This window comes from Polypterus senegalus, chromosome 13, assembly GCF_016835505.1.
Source record: "Polypterus senegalus isolate Bchr_013 chromosome 13, ASM1683550v1, whole genome shotgun sequence".
NCBI classification, from domain to species: Eukaryota; Metazoa; Chordata; class Cladistia; order Polypteriformes; family Polypteridae; genus Polypterus; species Polypterus senegalus.
In genome coordinates this window covers 40431138-40450700 of record NC_053166.1, presented here as the reverse complement: position 1 = coordinate 40450700, position 19563 = coordinate 40431138, and the positions used below count along the sequence as shown (strand labels likewise).

Sequence of the window (19563 nt, the reverse complement as noted above, 5' to 3'; positions counted from 1 at the left end):
TGACCTCCTCCGTCTCGCTGGAGAGATCGGGTTCAATATCTAAGTTGGGCTCTAGATTTTCCCCGGCCGCTACCAGTTCTTCGTCTTGGTTTTCTTCTTCTTCTCCCCCCCCACTAAGTTCATTAGTGGACTGGACTACTGGTCCCTTACATTTATTAATCAGTTTCGGAAAAAGGGCATTTCTCCGTCCTATGAGTAATGGCTAAGGGCACGAGTCTGAAACGGCAGACCTTATATACTGTTTTACCTTAAATCATTCTAAAAATTTACAAAGGCGGTGCTATGTGCTTCATCTAGTAAGCCATAAAAACAAAACAAAACCAAAACAGAATTTATTAACAACCGATGAAAACTTATTTTTAAACAAAAAAATTAAATAAACAAGAAATAAACTTAAAAATAAATAAAGACAATAACCCTGGGTAAATTACAACAGAAATTCCATTTGGTGGTGAGAGTATTTCCATTTAAGAAGCTAATTTTAGAGATAGTTGACTTCTTATTGGTTTTGCACCTTTAACTTCAGGGGTTGATTGTTCTGCAATTCATCAGAATCAGCATTGACTTCCCAAAGTCTTTGGACGATTCTTAGGACAATTAGTAAACTGCTTGGCTGCTAGAATGACCACGCAAATAAGAAACAGTCATGTCTAATACTGAATGGTTATCTCTGTCTTATTTCTACTACCAGCCAAGAATAGAAGAAGTAAAACATATCAAGAAATTCAATTTTAGGAAATTACATGGCCTTAAAAAAAGTAAAGGAGCAAAAGTGAGGAATAAAGAGATAATCTGCTGTGTTTTTCTCCTTAGCTCTGAAAAACTGACATGAAAAATAAGAAAGCTAGTACTTGACACAAAAACATTTGTAATATATGTCGGAACCCTTTGAAATACCACTGTAAATCTTACTTGAGGTTTGATGGAAAAAGGATGACAAATAACATCTCAATCAATAAAAAATCTCTTTACTGTGGACCTTTTTTTGCCATGTTAAAATATGTCCATCCTTCCATTTACTGAATCTCCGTACTCCATTTTATAATATTGGGGATCCAGTTTGTTTACAGGACACTGTCACTCCTACACCCACACTTACTAATCCATTCATGTGTTTTATTAGCCTGTTGGATCAGATAAAGCTTCATGCAGTTCATGCAGCACATCTCAGCAAAATCAGGTCTCCAGCTTTAACTTTTTGAGAGCAAATTATTATTTTTTGTTTTGAACCAAAGCTGAATATTGTTTCTAAAATAGTCTTCTAAAAAGCACACATAGCAGTGGTTTCAAATGTAAATCAACATAAAATGTCTATTGCTATGTGCTGTGGTAGCCTGTTTGCCGTCTGTGGCGATGGGAGCAGCTTGGCAGCAAGAAGGAATGTGCAGCGTGCTAGTCGGCAGGCTGTCTTTGCACAGTGTGGCAGAGGCGGTGGTGATCGCATTGCGATACAGTCTGGTTTGTAACTCTCGTCATTGTAAGTGGCAGTCCTCCCAGGAAAACACAAGCTACACAAGCGTGTTCAGGACCACGATCGGCTGTTGCTGATACCTCACTTTCCTGTTCTTTCTCGAGCTCCAGATCACTCGCATCTTGTTGTAGTCCGACAAGTCAAAGTCCAATTGAACATTAATGTGGAAAATGTTGTCCACTAAGCATTTCACTTTACTCTCTCACCAGATATTGATGCCATTCTTTGACCTTCGCTACTCACATAAGCACAGGGAATCTTGGTTAAACCAACAAAGTTAGCTTTCCTTCTATCAAAGAAAGTTGATCTAAAGTGTGATGGCGAGTTTTGTCACCGTTTACAGCTGATTAACGCCCTCTACCCCTGACATCCGCCCTCAACTACTTGTGTCAACAAAGGTTGGCATCAGCTTTAAAAGAGTTAAAGAACTTTCCACAGATAAAGACTGGAAAGCTGTTCACCACATTCATTCCCATTAAAAATCTGGGTATTAATTAAAAAAGTAGAAAAATTTTACATTGCCTGAGACTAAAACTCGCTGGTTTCTGGACTTGTAAATGGTAACAGACTGGATGGTCCATTTTTCCAAATGTCACAATGCACATTTCTTCTGAAGAAGTCTTGTGTCAGAGGTGGCTGGGGTGGCGACCCGGCCGGGGCACCCAGGAGCATCTGGGGGTGACCACCCTGGTTCCTTTGGGGGCCACGGGTACAGAGCTTTGAAGCTCCACCCTGTAGGGGCCCGTGGTCGCCGCCAGGGGATGCCCCCACCCTTTGGAGCCCTGGACCTCAGCACTTCCGCCACACCAGGAGGTGCTGGGGGGAAGAAGAGCAGGGACACCCGGCGTGCTTCCGGGGATGCAGCTGGCACTTCCGCCACATGGGCGTGTCGGCGGGTAATTGCCGGAACCCACCTACAGCACATCCGGGTGATAATAAAAGGGGCCACCTCCCTTTATTCGAGGCTGGAGTCGGGTGAGGAGAGGACGAAGCAGAAGAAGAGAGTGTGGAGGCGTCCCAAAGAAAAGCATTGTGTGTGGCAAGGACTTTGGGGAACTTGAAGGGGTTTTATGTGCACCTTGAACTGTAAATAGTATTGTAAATAAACGTGTGGTGGTGGAATTGCAACATGTCTGCCTGTCTGTGCCCGGGTAACATTCACACTTGATAAATTGATTCATCCAACCACATCACATATTTCTACTGTGTGATGGTCCATCTCAGATGCCTTTGATCACAGAGAACACCACTGCGCTTCTGAACTCTGTTAAAATATATCTCGTTTTTTACACAGTACAGTTGTAGCTGACATTCCATTTTTTTCCCTCAAACAAGAAGATCAATTGCAGGAGGAACACTGATCTCACTTTCTATTCCAGCTACTTGAATTTCACCCCTCCCTCTGTGGATACCTTAAATAGGATGCCACCACCATAACAAATCCATTAATGGACTTGCATCTGCAAAGATGTTTCTCTAGAAAGTGTCTTGATGCATCAGGCAGCCCGAAGCTGAAATGTGAAATGTGGTCTTGCCACCAATACCAAAAGACCACCAAAGACCATGAAACTGGAAGATGGGGATATGTTTGTGCCAAAACTGGAGATTTACCAAGATATTCCTCAACTTGTGGTACCCCTACTTCAGACTTATCACAAATCAAAGTAAAGTGCTTAATGGAATGTCTCCTATCAATCGATAAAAATGCATTTATTCATCCATTATCCAACCTGCTATATCCTAACTACAGGGTCACGGGGTCTGCTGGAGCCAATCCCAACCAACACAGGGTGCAAAGCAGGAAACAAACTCCGGGCAGGGCACCAGCCCAAAAGCAGGAAATGCATTTAGAAGAGATTTAATTATTGTTCAATATTTTACTAAGGGAGAGAGGAATTACGACACTAATACAGTTAAAATATGGGACTACATTCATATTGATAATGACAACAATTAGACAGTGGAAGAAAGGACCTTGAAGAAAGCGATGTTGTATCATATGCTAAAGTCAATTTAGATAGATAGAACTTTATTTGTCCCTTGGTGGAAATTTGACATGTATTGTATCTTTTGTCACAAATGCATACTGTATCTGAGGATCACCATCCCAGCTCTTCCCTGGTATGTAATACCACCCTGGGCTGAGAGGGGGCGCTGCCCCTAACAACTTTTTCATTTTCTTCCTCCACAGTTTTGAGAAACTGCCCACTGAGGGAAACTGACCCCATCCCTTCTAGTCCCGGTGCTTCAAAGGGACGACTGCCTGGAAGGAGGCGTCATTGTCCATGGAGACGGCCGAGAGAGATAGACGCTCCAAGTTAGAGAATTCAACATAGCATATCTGAGAACACAGAGCCCACTTGACTACTTGGTACTTGTTTTGTTTATCATTTTGTCATGTCATTGAGCATTGTTTTTTGTTTGGACTTCTTATTAAACGGGGTGCGTTGGCACCACAAATTATTCCTGTTTCTATTGACCATGCTTCCCTTGGCCACCACAGTGTTCTTCACTTGCAATCTGTTACAGTACATGTTTGCACCATATAAAGAAAGATTTTCCAGCAAATTATTAAAGGAAGACTATCACAGAGTCCAGATAGGAAATACTTAGCAGCAACTAAATCTTAACACTTTTGTCCTCAAGAAATAAGAGAAGACCGATAAGAAACTAAATTCAGAGCATTTAGAACAAAGTGGACAGGGGAAAGTAAACACAATGTGAGTAAGGCCAAACAGAAATGGGTAAAACAAGTATCAGAGGGATGTTTAAGATAGCGAGTACTGAAGGAATGATGGGAGAAAACTAGCAGCTTTTGAAGGCTAGCTTTAGCTGAAAGCACTTTATCAAAAAAGAGCAAATACAAATACTACCAACGTTGGCTAAAAGAGGTAAAGCTGCCTTGAGAAATCCTGAATACAAAGAAGATGATGGTTTCAGTAAAGCTGTTCAACACTTAAATGTTATAATATGATTTTACCCTGCAGCAGAAACACTGAACCAAGGCAGAAGATGGAAAGTCATGAAGACAACTGTCCTCAGACAATAATTTTGAAAAAAAGAAAAGTAGTAAAACAGCACAACTAGGAAGATTAGGTGTTGAGAGTTACATCTCAAAAGAATAAAAACTGATCTCATTAAAATCTCACTGAAGTCAGGTAACAGTGGAGTAAAGGACAGGATTTCAGCAAACACTGACATGTCCCAGGAGACTGTAGTAAAATATTCAGCTAAATATCAACCTCGTGAGCAATGGATGTTCAGGTCAGGCTCATCACTATCTTCCTTTCAAATACAATCAGAGCTTTTCATCATTTAAAAATAGAACTTGATTGTGCCTTAGACCTGCATTGTGTCTGGGTGAGAGGATTGATCAATAATTTTCTGGCTGAAGTGACACACCGGTGTAGCCAATGATTTCAGTAAAGTCTGATTAAATTTGAAAAAGAGTGGAAATGAGCTGATTCCTTTAAGTGAAGAGCGAGCGCTTGCATATGTGCTGTACAAGTGGGGCAAATGTGGTCCACGCTTGACCCTCAGAAGACCTTTCACCATCTCCCAGATTGCAGTGGCACTGCTGCGCAAGCCACTGGGGAGAATGCATTTAATTCCAGATCTTATGTTGAGAGGCAGATGTGTTAAAGGAAATAAGCAGAAATAAAGTTGAGTGTCAGACTAATTATACTGTTTATCACACAGAAGAAGGAAGAAAGCTGCATATATCCGCACCAATGGCATTCTGCCTGAATGTTTTAAGAGTTCAGAATAATAAAGATTTGTATCCTTAATTATTCGGTTCATAGTGTAGAAAGCACATTAATAGATTTTAACTTCAGTCTATAAACAAGGTTGCCATGACTTCAAAAATTCTATAAATGCCTGTACTATTTGTATTGAAACACACTTTTTCTTGATGAAAGGGTGCAAAAATAAATATTGTAAAATACAGAGATGCTGAATCTTATGAGTTAGAAAACAAAATGATTATACAATTCTAGTGAAGCTGCATCCAAGAGACCCTGAAAGAACATTTAATGAATCACTTGAAAATAATTAAAGTAAACAAAAATTAAATCACAAGCACACTCTTCACTGGCAATTATCACCTTCACACTTTTGGATAGCAAGGTTAGCATTACTGGTTCACGGGCCCAGAGATCCCAGTCACTCTCTGTGTGGGTTTTGCATGTTCTTCCAGCATCCATTAGTAGCTCAGGATACTCCTGTTTCTTTCTTCTTTCATCTCAAAGACCTGTAGGGGAATTTGATGTTATCATATTATATTTCGTAATCTTTAAATTGTTAAGCAGGATTATTGAGAAATGTTTATTTTTTATTTTGAATTGAATTGAATATCTTTATTGTCATTCTACAAGTACAACGAAATTGGATGCCATCGTATCAGTGCAAAACAGCAAGAAATGATAACACTACAAAAGCATATACATATGAAGATTTATAAAAGAGATAAGTGGAAAAGCAAAACAAACATAATATTACACAGGGAGACATTTTTCACATTTTGCTAATATTGCATAATTTGTTCACCTTAAAGTTTCACCAAGTGAGCATCATTTACTGCAGTCACGGCCTATTTTTTAGTCTATTTGTGTTTTAATTGTCTTGAACCGTCTGCCCGAAAGCAGCAGTTCAAACGGAGAGTGACTAGGATGGGATGGGAACTTTAATTATTCTCTGGGCCTTTTTCAGGCAGTGGGAGCTGTAAAGATCTTCCAGGGATGGGAGAGGACATCCGATGATCTTCTGGGTAGTGGTGATGACCCTCTTGAGCGCTTTCCAGTAGAAGGACATGAGTAGTTTTTGGGGAAAATGGTTCTTCCTGAGGATCCACAGGAAGTAAAGTCTCTGCTGTGCCTTCTCTAGCAGGTCTGTGGTGTTAGCACTCTGATTCAGGTCCTCCATTATGAGCACATCCAGGAACCAGAAGTTTGAGGCGCTCTCCACGTAATCTCTGTCAATGAAAAGGGGCTGAAAATTATAACTGAATGTGTAAGTTCTTTTATTTTGTTTTGCATTTCAACTTTTGACAGCTTGTCTAACCACATGAAAAAAGAAGTGCTAGTACAGACAGAAAATGTATACATTTATTTCTAAAACATAGCAAAAACACAGTAACAAGGCCCAGCAAAAAAATCTCAGGACAAAGTGAGTTGTCTAAAAGAGTGTCCACAGCAAACAAGTCTCAAAACACAGTCCAGTGGCAAAATCCAAGGAAACGGGGTTAGAAAATATTTAAAACAAAATAGTAAATCCAAACAGCAAAAGCAATACTTAGCAAAACTCCAATAAACAATGAATAATTCCCCCACCTGAGGCTTTTCAGTTTATTTAAATAGCCTGAGAGAAAGCGCAGGAGTGGTCACATTAGGGTGATGTCTTCTCATGGGGCGCCACCTACAAACTACATGGACCATGAATACAATTAAAGAGGACACTATTATCATGAACATGAGAAAAATGAATAAAAGTAATAATAAAACACATAATACGCATAAAGCCAAACAGACACATTAGAGTTTACTCTGATTTGTAACATGTACATTTTATGGAAGTACTCATTATTACATTTTTAAGGGCATTTAGTAATGTTTTTTTACTGTGCTTTTGTACGTATCCAAAATGTTCAAGTATGAGGAATCCATATTTGAATTCAATTTTGAGATAAAATGTTTATCTAAAGGTATGGAAATTAGTTTGCACTTTTTCCAATACCATTCTGTTTTGATAGAGGATACAACTATTTTCTGTGGCCCGTTGTAAGGACGCAACTCCCGGTTGCTGGGGGAGTGGTCGCTAAACATTGTGATTTCTGACTGTTATGTATCAATCTGTGTTTATATGTTTACTAGCTGATTACCCAGTTGCTTTGCTCACTGAGTGTAAGGAAAAAAAAATAAAATAATATTTATAAAATAAGTTATTAAGTAGTAAAACATTTTGATAAAAGAATTTGAATGATATATAAGAAGTGTATAAATTATTAAGCAGTAAAACATTAACATTTAAGAAGTAAAGATACATTGAGTACTACTGCAGTGGTTTCGGATAAACTACCTGCTTGACAACCTTGCACTACATGCCTGTGATTTAAGAGAAAAATTATTCTGAGAAATGTGGACGCTGCCCTTCCGTGCTTAATGGGCAGAAGGTCCAAACAATTCCCAAGTCCAATACTTCACATGAAGAGGTCGGTACATCTTCTAAGATGTAAACCCTCCATCTTTTTAAAAGAATTCATCACAAAAGCAACCTTGAATGTTCCGGGGTTTTAGTGTCCCAAACTCACCTTAAGGGACAGTAAGTAGCCGTGCACCTCAATTTACTAAGAGAGTCACGATTCAATGGTGCCGATTACACTCATTCGAAAAGATTTCCACTGTCCAAGGAGCCGACGGGGCACTTGAAGTGTCACAAACAGTGTGAGAAGGGAGGATGATGCCCGAAACTGTGTAGCTGTCGACCTGGTGGAGCAGCCCAACATTCTGCGCCTCCCAGCGTCCACTTTGTTGTCACGACCCCTCGCTGCTGCAGGCGGTCTTCACATTGTTTATCGGCACAGTTAAAAAGTAGAAAGATGCAAAGCTGTTTTCTTCATCTCTTCTACTATCAAGTACTGTCAATTAAAAAAAAAGTTACATTGCGGCAGTTTCCGCGACATTCGCTTTGAAGAATAAATAAAACTTCTCTGTCAGAACGCGCCTGGCAGCGGACGGCTCAGTGCTGGAGTACAGAGAGGAGGTCTGGGAGAGGGCGACGCGGGGCTCACTTTTATGGGATAGATCGGCGTGTTTGTGTTTATTTCCTTTTAATATCAGTAAAATAATTCTCACACAAATAATAACAATTCGTAAAGATGATATAAAAATGGCGTCCGCGAACAAAGTGATTAGTTCCTGTATTATAATATGTTCTGTGGTCATACGTAATTTCCGTTTCGCGAGGTCATACGCAATTTCCGTTTCAAACGCAAAAAGAATTTTATATATATAGATTGTTTTGTTGCTTTTATCTACTTTGTCAGATTTTCTGTTATGAATTTAGTTTAGAGTTGAGTGATTATGTACTGTCTTTTTAAATATGTCTCTGTTTCTTGTTCTTTCTGAGTGAAACCCTAGCAGATGGTGCCACCCTGATGTTATCATTCCTGAGCCTTCCCTCTGGCTAATTGAGTCAGCCGAGAATGCTTAGGAGCAGGAGATCATTTTGTGTAAAGTGAAGTGTTGTGGAGTGGGGTATCACTTTGTTTTTTTGGATTTACTGCCTTCTGTTACCTTCTAGCTACATTTTTGAGGCTTCTCACTTTTTTAACTATGTATTGGGACTTGTTCGCTGGGGTTTGCAGTTTAGGCAAATCCTTTTGCATTTACATTTACTTAGTTCTCTGATGCATTTATCGAAAGTAACATTCAACTTTTACATATCTTTTGCTTTCTAATATTTGAGTACAGGCAGGTAAGTGACATGCCAATAGTCAGTTAGTGACAGGATATGAACCCATAGGCTTAGAGTTTGAAGTTCAAAGCCTTAACCACTACACCACATTATTGTTTTTGTTAATAAATCACTTACTATAAAGAATCCTTGTTCTTTTTGTACAAGCTGGGGTTTACGGTCATCCCTCCTCATTTGGGGATTTTGTTATATCTTGGGACATTTAAATTTATTTTGTAGGCTTAAACCACCTGAGGCAGGCCAGAGGAGCTGCGGTAAAGCCCTTTGGAGGTGAGGCGATTTCCAGACAGGCAAAGGAAATCTAACCTGGCCATTGGAGTCTTTTGGAAGGCCTCAAACCACTTTTGGCATGTCAAAGACTTCATCTCATAACATTAACGCCATTGTTGTGATAATTTCCTTACCGGAGATTGCGGATAACATAACTCTTCTACAAAACTCATTCAGAATGAAAGAATGAATTTTGACTTAGATTTTTACTTAAAATTTAAGTCTTGATGACAATTATTTTGTCCACCTATTTTTTGACTCTGGCTTCTCTTCTTCTAGTCTTTCTCCATTAATGCAACCAGAACCTTGCATTTCACAGACAAATATTATCTTGCGCAGCTTTGAATCATTGTAAAAGCAATCACTGTTTAATAAGAGTAAGATGTTACACAAAATGATCCCTTGAATCAACATAATTATTTGATTACATAACTAAATGGTACCGGTAATCTATCTGAGGTTGTAAACACAAGGACAGGATCCATATCACCACCTACAAATCATTCTTTTTACTCACATCTACCCAACACCACTGATCAATTTGATTCGAAGTGGTGCCTTCTGTGTTACGGCAAGAAGGAGCACAAGGCAGCTCTTAATAAGATTTCCCTCCCTTTCTATTTAGCATTTCTGTTTATATCCAGAAGATTGATGGGGAAAATGCCATTCAAAATTTGCATTTAGCTTTGCTAGCCATGTATGAGTTGTTTACAGTGTGAAACACCAAAGTCACCGAGAGATTTCATTAATTTACAACCTCAGCTGAAGTTGCTACCATTGAAAATCACAGGTTCCTTAGGCAATTGCAGGTAGTGCATTCTGAAGGGCTACCATATTGCTTATTTAGTTCCAGCTTCAAATCAGCATTGACTGTTCAGGGGGGTATATGTCATTCACCCTTTCATAAAAAGCTTTCATTTTCTTTGACATAGCTAAACACTATAGAGGACTACATATTCCAGTCAGCCACCAATATCTGAAAAAAGGATTCAGTTTCAATCAGTGTATCACATTTCTGAATTTTTGCAAAAGTAATTTTCAGTGTATTTGGAATACTTTATCTTTGAAAGCAAATAGAAAACTAATTTTGTTACTTTTAAAAAATATGTTTCACATTTTCAAGTTATAATTGGACATTATTACTTTTACAAGCAAAATGCTGAAAGTCTGTGCTACAACTTTATTTTGCCAAAGAGTCACAATATGTAAGGAAATGCAGTATTGTTTATAGGCAGCAAAATAACATTTTCTTTTCAGAAAAGTCAATTAAAATAATTAACTACTTTATTTAGTAACCACATTACCTAGGAGTAGGGTAAGGTCACTGTCTCCTATGTGACATAAACATTAACCGAAGATCTGGAGGGTATTTTCCATATATCGCTTAAATAATCCGAGATCAGATGCCTCATCTTGGATGAGTTAATGCCAGTGAAACTCATCCGGGATAAGTCGGTTTTTCAAACGCAGCTGTGTAGTGGATTAGTTTAGCTGGATCTAAAAATCCAAGATGATTGCGTGTGCCCGCGCTGATTGAAAAGCCCATATATATTGAGCCTAGAAAACATGATCAGCTAGTCTTTGATAGGCTGTAACAAAATTACAAAAGAACAGGTGCATTTTTTTTCACACAAGCGGAGCAGAACCATTTATTCAAAGGATATGAAGAATTTCAAGATTTAACATGCACAAGGGGTAACACTGCAAAAGCAGCCCAATCCAGAAAAGATAGCTGGCAAAAAGTGGCTGACAAATTAAACACGCAAGTAGTGTGCATTGTTTCATTTCCTATGTGTTGGATTAATTATTATTTAATATGTCAGAATTCCAGATCAAATGTGAGCACAAGGAGAACATGGGAACAGGTTAAAGTGAAGTACAAGAATATACTTCAAACTGGTAAATATTGGTATATAACTATTTAAAGAATTGTTGACATAAAGAATCATATATAAAATAAAAGCATTAATTTTAAAGCTAATAAAAAGGCAGACAAGCAAAAAATAGGTGGAGGTCCATGTGGTCCAGACCTAACCCCTGCAGAAGAGTTGTCTCTCCAGCAAAATGCCTATCGCCCTGTTTCTGAGGGCATTCCAGGGGGAAGCTCCTCCCCTGAACCAGTGGCAGGATGCAGTGGTAAAGGATGGTCATTGCATATATTTGTCCTTAATGTGTGCCATAGGTATGTTCCATATAGCCCTCTTTTTTTTGTTGGGTCAGTTGCAGAGAATGTCATATCCCTAGAACTTGTGTCTGACCAACGAGATATTGACGAAGTTTATTCATCAGGAGGAGAGGTAAATTTTTCAAATAATGTTTGATCAAACTCCACTCTGATCAGTCCCATGTGCCCCAATTACATTTCGAAATCCTGGGTAATGAGAATGTTAGGCTGATTGTGAGATTCTTTATGGAACATATACGTATGAGTGTGGTCTTGGAATTGTCACAAAACATTTAAATTATTACATATTTATGAAATGGTGAAAGTGCTTCAAGTATTGCTTCAAATTCCAGACTAGGAAGAACAACAGTGAACAATATAAAGCATGATGTTGACAAAAATAAAATACGTGTTGAAAATGGAAACCACTGACAGTAATGTTATTCTGTATTAGTGGTAATGTTCTTCTGTACTGTAATTTTCTTCCTAAATTCTGTTATGCATTTTGTTAATATATAATGATGTGCAGGAAGCTTGTGATGTGCTTCACGGAACCAGAAAAAGTTGAATTAATGCTATAAGTGAAAGGCTGGATGAAGGGCTTCTGTTCTGTGGGGGGCGGACGTTTTGAGTTGGGAGTCAGGAGACAATAAGTAGGAGTGCGTACGGTATTGAGAAAGGCAGAACGGAATGGGCAGGAGATAAACTGATTGGTAGGGAGAGTTTTCTTTTATTGCTTTGGAGGTGTGGTCTGTAACCCAGATAACAGAGTATAAGACAGGGCACCGTTTCTTACGGATCAAAGGGTCCAAGTAAATCGTAGAAAACTCCAGTACCTATGAGTTGTATTTGCTTATTATACTGGGTGTTGCAATATTATACGAATTGATTCATTTTGCTAATGCTATATATTTTGTTAATATAGTTTTGTTTTGTAAATAAATACTATTCGTTAAATTAATCTACTGTATATTATTTTTAAAGTAACTATTCTGCTATCTGACTTTTCTCTTATCCATCACTGCCTCGGACCTGACCTCTGAAAGATAGTCAAGGTTTTATTGTACTAGTGTTTTTAATACCATTCTACATTTAATGGCTAAAGTGTACAATTCTATTTTTTGTTCTTGTTTTTCTTATATTAATAATGATATAAGGGCGTCACGGTGACGCAGTGGGCATAGGCCTTCTAAAATGTTTTAATGGATGTGTGTTAACTGCGCTCTCAGAAGAAAGTTGATTTCCGACATATGTGATGTTACATTTACAAATTTGTTTGTTACATTCATTGTAGGCGACACAGTGGCACAGTGGGTAGCGCTGCTGCCTCGCTTCCTGGCTCCTCCCAGATTGGAGTTTGCATGTTCTCCCCATGTCTTTGTGGGTTTCCTCCAGGTGCTCCGGTTTCTTCCCACAGTCCAAAGGCATGCAGGTTAGGTGCATTGGCGATTTTAAATTGTCCCTAGTGTGTGCTTGGTGTGTGTGCGCGCGTTCTGTAGTGGGCTGGCGCTCTGCCCCGGGGTTTGTTTCCTGCCTTGCACCCTGTGTTGGCTGGGATTGGCTCCAGCAGACCCCCATGACCCTGTAGTTAGGATATAGCGAGTTGGATAATGGATAGATGGATGGATAATGATATATTTTATGGATATATCAGTGAAATGTTTGCATTTATTATTTTTGATTACATTACATGAATATTTATTCACTTATTTTGATCATCATTTTAAGTTCCTAGAGGGCACTAAGTTATTTTTTCAGGCAGCACCTGTTGCTCATTATGACTGACCATGAAAAATAAAATGGTGTCCTCAGACATCCCAGGGGTGAGCAGGGAAACATTGTAAAAAGGAAGTTAGTATAAAATATTTTTAAGTTGGTTTTATGTTTTCTTTTTTGATCTTTCTAAACTTTTGAGAATTGATGCTCCTTCTTGAAATTCCTGGTTTTGGTCCCTGCCTGTTACTGACTATGCCTTTGTTTTTCTCTTTCTTTTGCCTTTATCTAACAGTTATCTATTGTATTCTTACACACATCTTTGGGTTCTTCTCAGCCTGTCCATAACAATACACAAGTCAAGAGTAACTCCAAAATACAGTGGAGTAGTTGAACAACCTGCGACATAGTATAGTAGAATCAGGATTAGTACAGCTCTTACAGAAAGGCTGAATAAGCATACGGTAAACATGTGGATTACATTCCAAACTGACTTCCATGATCACGTGAAACTCTGATTAGAAGGTCCTGTTGTGAGTGCCTACCGAGAATAACTATCTGCTTGTGAGCACAATCATCATAATGCTGGTATTAAAAATAAAGTAAAGCAAAAATGACCAGATAGTGAAAAAATGCAAATACACTAGTAGATGCAGAAGAATTTGAAAATATTTTTTTTTTACAATACAGAACTATAAAAGATAAGCTTTCAGTCTTGCAATGCAATTTCTTTTCATGAGAAAAACAGTTGCTGTAACATCACTTGCCAACTTGTATGACCATTTCATGTCATAGCATGGCATAGCCTCTGCACATAACATTATTTTGCTTTGGCCACCAAGGATTCTGGAAATCTGCCCAACAATCTCAATAAAAAAGAAAAAAATCAAATAGTAAATTGTGCAAAACAGTGGAAAAACATAATCAGTTGACTATAGAACCTAACTAGGAAAGCTTCTAGTTCACCAAAAAGCCAGGTTATACTGAACTTAAATTGGTCCGTCAATCACTTTTGGTCTTTCCTCTCTATGTCAAAAGGCACGCACAAGCTGTGCTTTCAACGCTTACTCTTTATGTATTCAGTGTTTTATACACTTTTTGGCTTGCTGTTTGTGATTTCTGCTAATAATCTGATTGAATCATTGATTACTTTGTCAAACAAGCTGATTTTCATTAAACAGACCCTATCTGAAGGAATGGAATTTTAAAGCTCTTTTTTCCTTGCATATCTAAATATTCTAAAAATATAAATTTCCAAACTAATTTCTTCAGTGTCAGATCACACAGAAACACAAAAGTTTTTATTTCACGCCTGTAATACAAACATTTTAATGCAATATTGTGAAAAACTGATATCTTCACTTCTTTAAAGTCTTTCTTTAGTGAGAGAAAAAACTTTACTTTACAAGTTGTCATTGTCTGGTGTATATAAAATGGAATGAAAATGCAGCAGGAGTTTAGCACCTTATAAATTACCCTTGACGTTTCTTTCTTGCTCTAACATTAATCGCAACTAAGGCTTATTAGAGCTTCAAGAATCACAAAACAAAAGACTCATTAAGGTGCCAGCAACACTGGCGCTTGCTACAGTCGTGCCTCTCTGCTCAGATGCGCAAACACTATCACCTCCAACTGCAAACATTACCTCAATTATAGAGAGCAACACTAAACCCCCTAATGGCTTCATTTTACCAAACTTTAAATTTACTGAAAAACTGACAAAACTCCTTTTCTCACATATGACTCAGGCTGAATAAAGTGATATTTTTGTGGACTGTGAAGATTGTGAGTTGGATGTTTTTCTTCAAAGATACATTTACAGGCTTGAAAACTGAATACTCTTATTAGATTAGATTGAACACAGAGGCCTTATTTGAAGGACATAAAAAATAATGGTCCAATTTAAATTATCATTATTGCTTACTTAGTGGAGGCCATTATCCAAAGTAACTTATGCTGCAAAATTAAATTATTATGCATACCATGCATTTGAAAAATTAAAAATGCACAAACTTACCAAACAACCGAGAATGTAATTCAAAGCAGAGATCAAGAACCGTGATTCCACAGTTAAAGCATCTTAAATTGGGTTGTAAATCCTTTTGCAAATGTCTGTGTTTTCAGTTTTTTCTATTTTTCATAAAAGAGTTATATTTTAATTTTGCTTTGATAGTTCCACCATGTGTAGATTATTCTCATGGACCTTGTCATGTCATTTACAGTTTCAATGGCCTTCGTAAGGTATGTGACCTGTGACAATATACCAGCTATGCCATTTAACCTCTTCAGTAAGTGTGTTTACGTACACAAACAAAAGTGGGATAAGGTGAGTAACCCAGTTGAACCGACATTTAAATGCACAACTATACACTTCTTAAATTCTCCTCTGGCAAAACACCGTGACATCATTAAACTGCGCAAAAAAGAGTTAAGCATCTTCATCGGCCCCTGCGAATCTGAAAACAAGCATGAAGCCTGTGATAAATTTCTTAAAATTTAAAATAATTATTCTTCATGTGCTGTGAAGTAAATTAACATCTATCTCCTTTTTACATCCTTGATCCAAACCACCGATGATAACGGATATGAACACTGACTGCTGCTTCACACAATCTCACGGTTTCAGCATATCTATAGCAAATTACTGGATTAAAACTAAACTGGCACCTTATTTATAGGTTTCTGTTATGTAATGAACACAGCACCACTTTCTTCTGCTTGGCTATGCTTTCGAGCCCTGCAAAGGACTGGCATACCAGTACGTGTGCTTCTTGCCTCACACTTAGTGGTGCTGGGATAGTAATGCAGGATTTTTTCTTTAATAACATAAGTATTGCATTAGGTTATTCATTAATTCAAAAAGTTAATAGACTATATAATGCACATTACTTTTAACGTGTTACTCTACTGGTCCAGAGATTGCTGCTGAGTTTAGCACTGCACGGTCAGCTCATCATCATAAATGTAGCGATTTCTGAAATATTGAGACAGATTATTTCAACCAGGAGAAGGAATAATGTCATTACCTGAACATTTGCCTCATGAAATTTATCTTGTCTATGTTTCGAACAAGCTTGTGTGAAGTGAATGCATGTGCAGCTGAACAGAGTGCAATGGACAGGCGCAGAATACAGAATTCTTAACTGGGATTTGCATGGACAAATAACCAGGTTTCTCATGGAGAAACCTACATGTGTTAACCTGGGTTTTCAGAGACCAATAACCAGGTTTTTCTAACTGGAATAAGTGTTTACATGGTATTTCAAAAAACCAGGTAAATACACTCAATGTCTTCAGTGTCATGGGTAAAAATGTCAGATGTATGCATTTGGAATTAAATCAACACCACAATAAAGTGTACAGATAGATAGATAGATAGATAGATAGATAGATAGATAGATAGATAGATAGATAGATAGATAGATAGATAGATAGATAGATACTTCATTAATCCCAAGGAAAGTGGAGTGGTCTGAAAATTTTGTGAATCCCCTGTAGGGTCATCAGAGCATCAATTAATATCATTCTGGACCAAAATCTTTAAATGCCTTTCAGACAGCCTTGGTGTCACAATACCTCCTAATCCATTAACAGCTGTGATGGGAGTCAAAATTGTGTCTTTAAGTTGTGGTTACAACAAATTTAACAAATGCAAGTCCCTGGCATAGGAACAGGTTAACAGACGAAATTAGACAGGACACCCCGTGGACTATGATGTTTGCTGATGACATTGTGATCTGTAGCGAGAGTAGGGAGCAGGTTGAGGAGACCCTAGAGAGGCGAAGATATGCTCTAGACAGGAGAGGAATGAAAGTCAGTAGGAACAAGACAGAATACGTGTGTGAATGAGAGGGAGGTCAGAGGAATGGTGAGGATGCAGGGAGTAGAACTGGCAAAGGTGGATGAGTTTAAATACACGCAAGAGGAGAAGAGGAAGGCCTAAGAGAAGGTTTATGGCTGTTGTGAGAGAGGACATGCAGGTGATGGGTGTAACGGAGCAAGATACATAGGACAGGACGATATGGACCAAGATGATCTGCTGTGGCAACCCCTAATGGGAGCAGCCGAAAGAATAGTAATAAGAAGAAGAAGTCCCTGGCATATCTGAGAAGCATAAAGATTTGGAAGCCTGCTACTAACCCACCCCCAACCATTCATTACACCGGACTCCCATCCTGGTCCAACCTCACCAGAGTGCCAGTCCATCCATGCATGCCATACCAGCCTCCTGGCTGAGACAGGGAACACTTCGCCTCTGAGCACACTTTATGTTGGTCTCCCTGTCAAGGGAGTGGGGTTTATCTTGACTGGGATGCCAGTCCATCCATATTGTCCATCACTATATATACACAAAGTATAGTAACCAGGTCAAGATTTCAATTTCATGTATTCAATTGATTTAGTCATTTTAGGCAACTCTGTACATGATTTTGTTTTTCTGCATCTGCTGTCTGAATGTGTGTCAAGATGTTAGCCTGTGGATATAAAACCTGAAGCTCAGACTCAATCCAAATTAAACTTGGCACAGAAGTCTTTTGATTTTGAGCACAATTGTTTGAGTAGATTTTATTGTACAGGAGTAATGATTTTGTGTTTTTTGCACACTTTGGCCTGCAATACTTAATTGCTAAAATTACAGCGTTGTGTGGTGTTGGATCAAATTTGTTGAGAAGAAAGGTCTGATAATGCATGGCCAAGCCCACCAAAGTCACTGCAGACAGTTGTAGGTTTCTGTGCTCTGCCTACAAAGAAGGTGTGGGGAGAAACTCAATACAGTGTAATAGATGTCACTGCTGGGCACATGGCAGGTGCAGTGGCATCAAAGGAGCCTCAGGAAAAGTGGCAGATGGTTTTGTGCGCAGGCAGTATAAAGGTGAGCTGAGAGAAAGTCCAAAAATTATGTCGCTCCCTATTGATGTCCACAACGATGAAGTCTGTGATACTTTATGTTACCTTAGGGACACTCAGAGTGCACTGGGTGATGTAGGAATGCCATTGCTGCATGAATAAGAGGAGCATGGGCAAAGTTTAGAGAACTCTTTAGAGTGCTTCTAACCAAATGAGTTCCTCTAAAAATGTGTGGCCAGACATGCTGTATGCTTGTAAGATGCGGGCCGTGAAAGTCGTGGTTATGATGGCTGGTGTGTCACTGTGAGAAAGCACAGAACGAGTCATGAAATGTACTGTATAGTTTGTTTAATGTGGAATATGTGGCTGAAGAAAAGACACATACAAAGGAGAGATGAAGAAAGTCATGACTTTGCAAGTTAGTGGAAGCTGGCACAAATAGTAGGCCTGAGTAATTCAGAAAGGAGGTAGTAAATGCTGACTTACAAGGCATGAAAGAGAGTGAAATGCAAGATGGAAATGTCTGGAGAAGACAGATTCATAGTAAAGGCTCACCCTGGTTGGCCAGGAATAGCAGCCTCTAAACGTATGATGATGATGATGATGATGGCAGCTTTATTTAAGAAAAGTCATGTAGTCTCCATATCAGAATAATGGGAGCTATGGTATTTGTATGAACAATTATTTTTGTCTGAAGACTGAAAAGGTAGTGTCAGAAAATAGGCAACTTTATTAATTTTTTGAGTTTTTCTTTGGCTTTTAATGACTTTTATCGCTGACTTCATTGATGGTAAGTTTTGTGCATATATTTCTCACCTATGTCAGGACAATGTGTGCAGAAAGGTCTGTCAAGAAATTTAATTTACTTTGTGGGGTTTTATTTCTGGTTAAGATCTTTGAATGTTATAAGCCCCACAAAACACAAGGGGCATAGGAGAACAAGTAATTCACACATAGTAAATAATAGTAAAAAAAATAATAATGATTAGAAAAAATACATACTTATAATAAACTGTAAGAGATCAGCCTTGGCACAGACAGACACGACTCCAGGAGTACAAAAACCAATAGCACACAACACAGTGCACAAACCACAATTTCCCAGTCCTTTTCCTCTCGTCTTCAGCCGCCTCCACTCCTCCTCATAAGCCCTGTCCTCTTCCACCCAGCTCCACTCCTAGAGTGGTGGCTGTATGCTCCTCTTGTAGCCCACCCAGAAGTGCTTCAGGTGGTAATTAGGCTAAGTAGTTGGGTACTTCTGGGTATGGCTGCATCTCAGCCCAAACGGGCTCGTTAAGTCGTTCCGCTCACCCTGGCGGTGGCCACGGAGCCCAAAAGGCATGAGCTCCGGCGTTCCACGATTGCGGTCCCGATACCGTCCAGGGGGCTGCTCTCTTGCGCCCAGGGAAAGATAGTACCCCTCTCTCGATCCATCCTTCTTCCAGGCATCCCAGTGCAGCAAGATCCCTGGTTGTCTGCCACACTGCCCCTCCCCCAGCTGAAGCCCATAGGGCAAAGCGGCCTGTCTCGTGAGGGCTGTTCTTTGACATGTTGGGACACCAGTATATCCCAGGTCACAGTTCTACCCTGATAATGAGAAACAAGACAAGGGCAGGGAGACGCA

The 19563-nt window shown here is 39.0% G+C and overlaps 1 long non-coding RNA gene across 1 annotated transcript in view; it reads left to right on the top strand.

Annotated features, from left to right (window-relative positions):
• The window catches only part of LOC120542736, a 117234-nt gene that overhangs the window by 41294 nt on the left and 56377 nt on the right, over positions 1–19563 (top strand). Inside the window, exon 2 of the long non-coding RNA XR_005636225.1 lies at positions 3663–3842. This is a non-coding gene — a long non-coding RNA (uncharacterized LOC120542736). The remainder of the gene's footprint in view (positions 1–3662; positions 3843–19563) is intronic.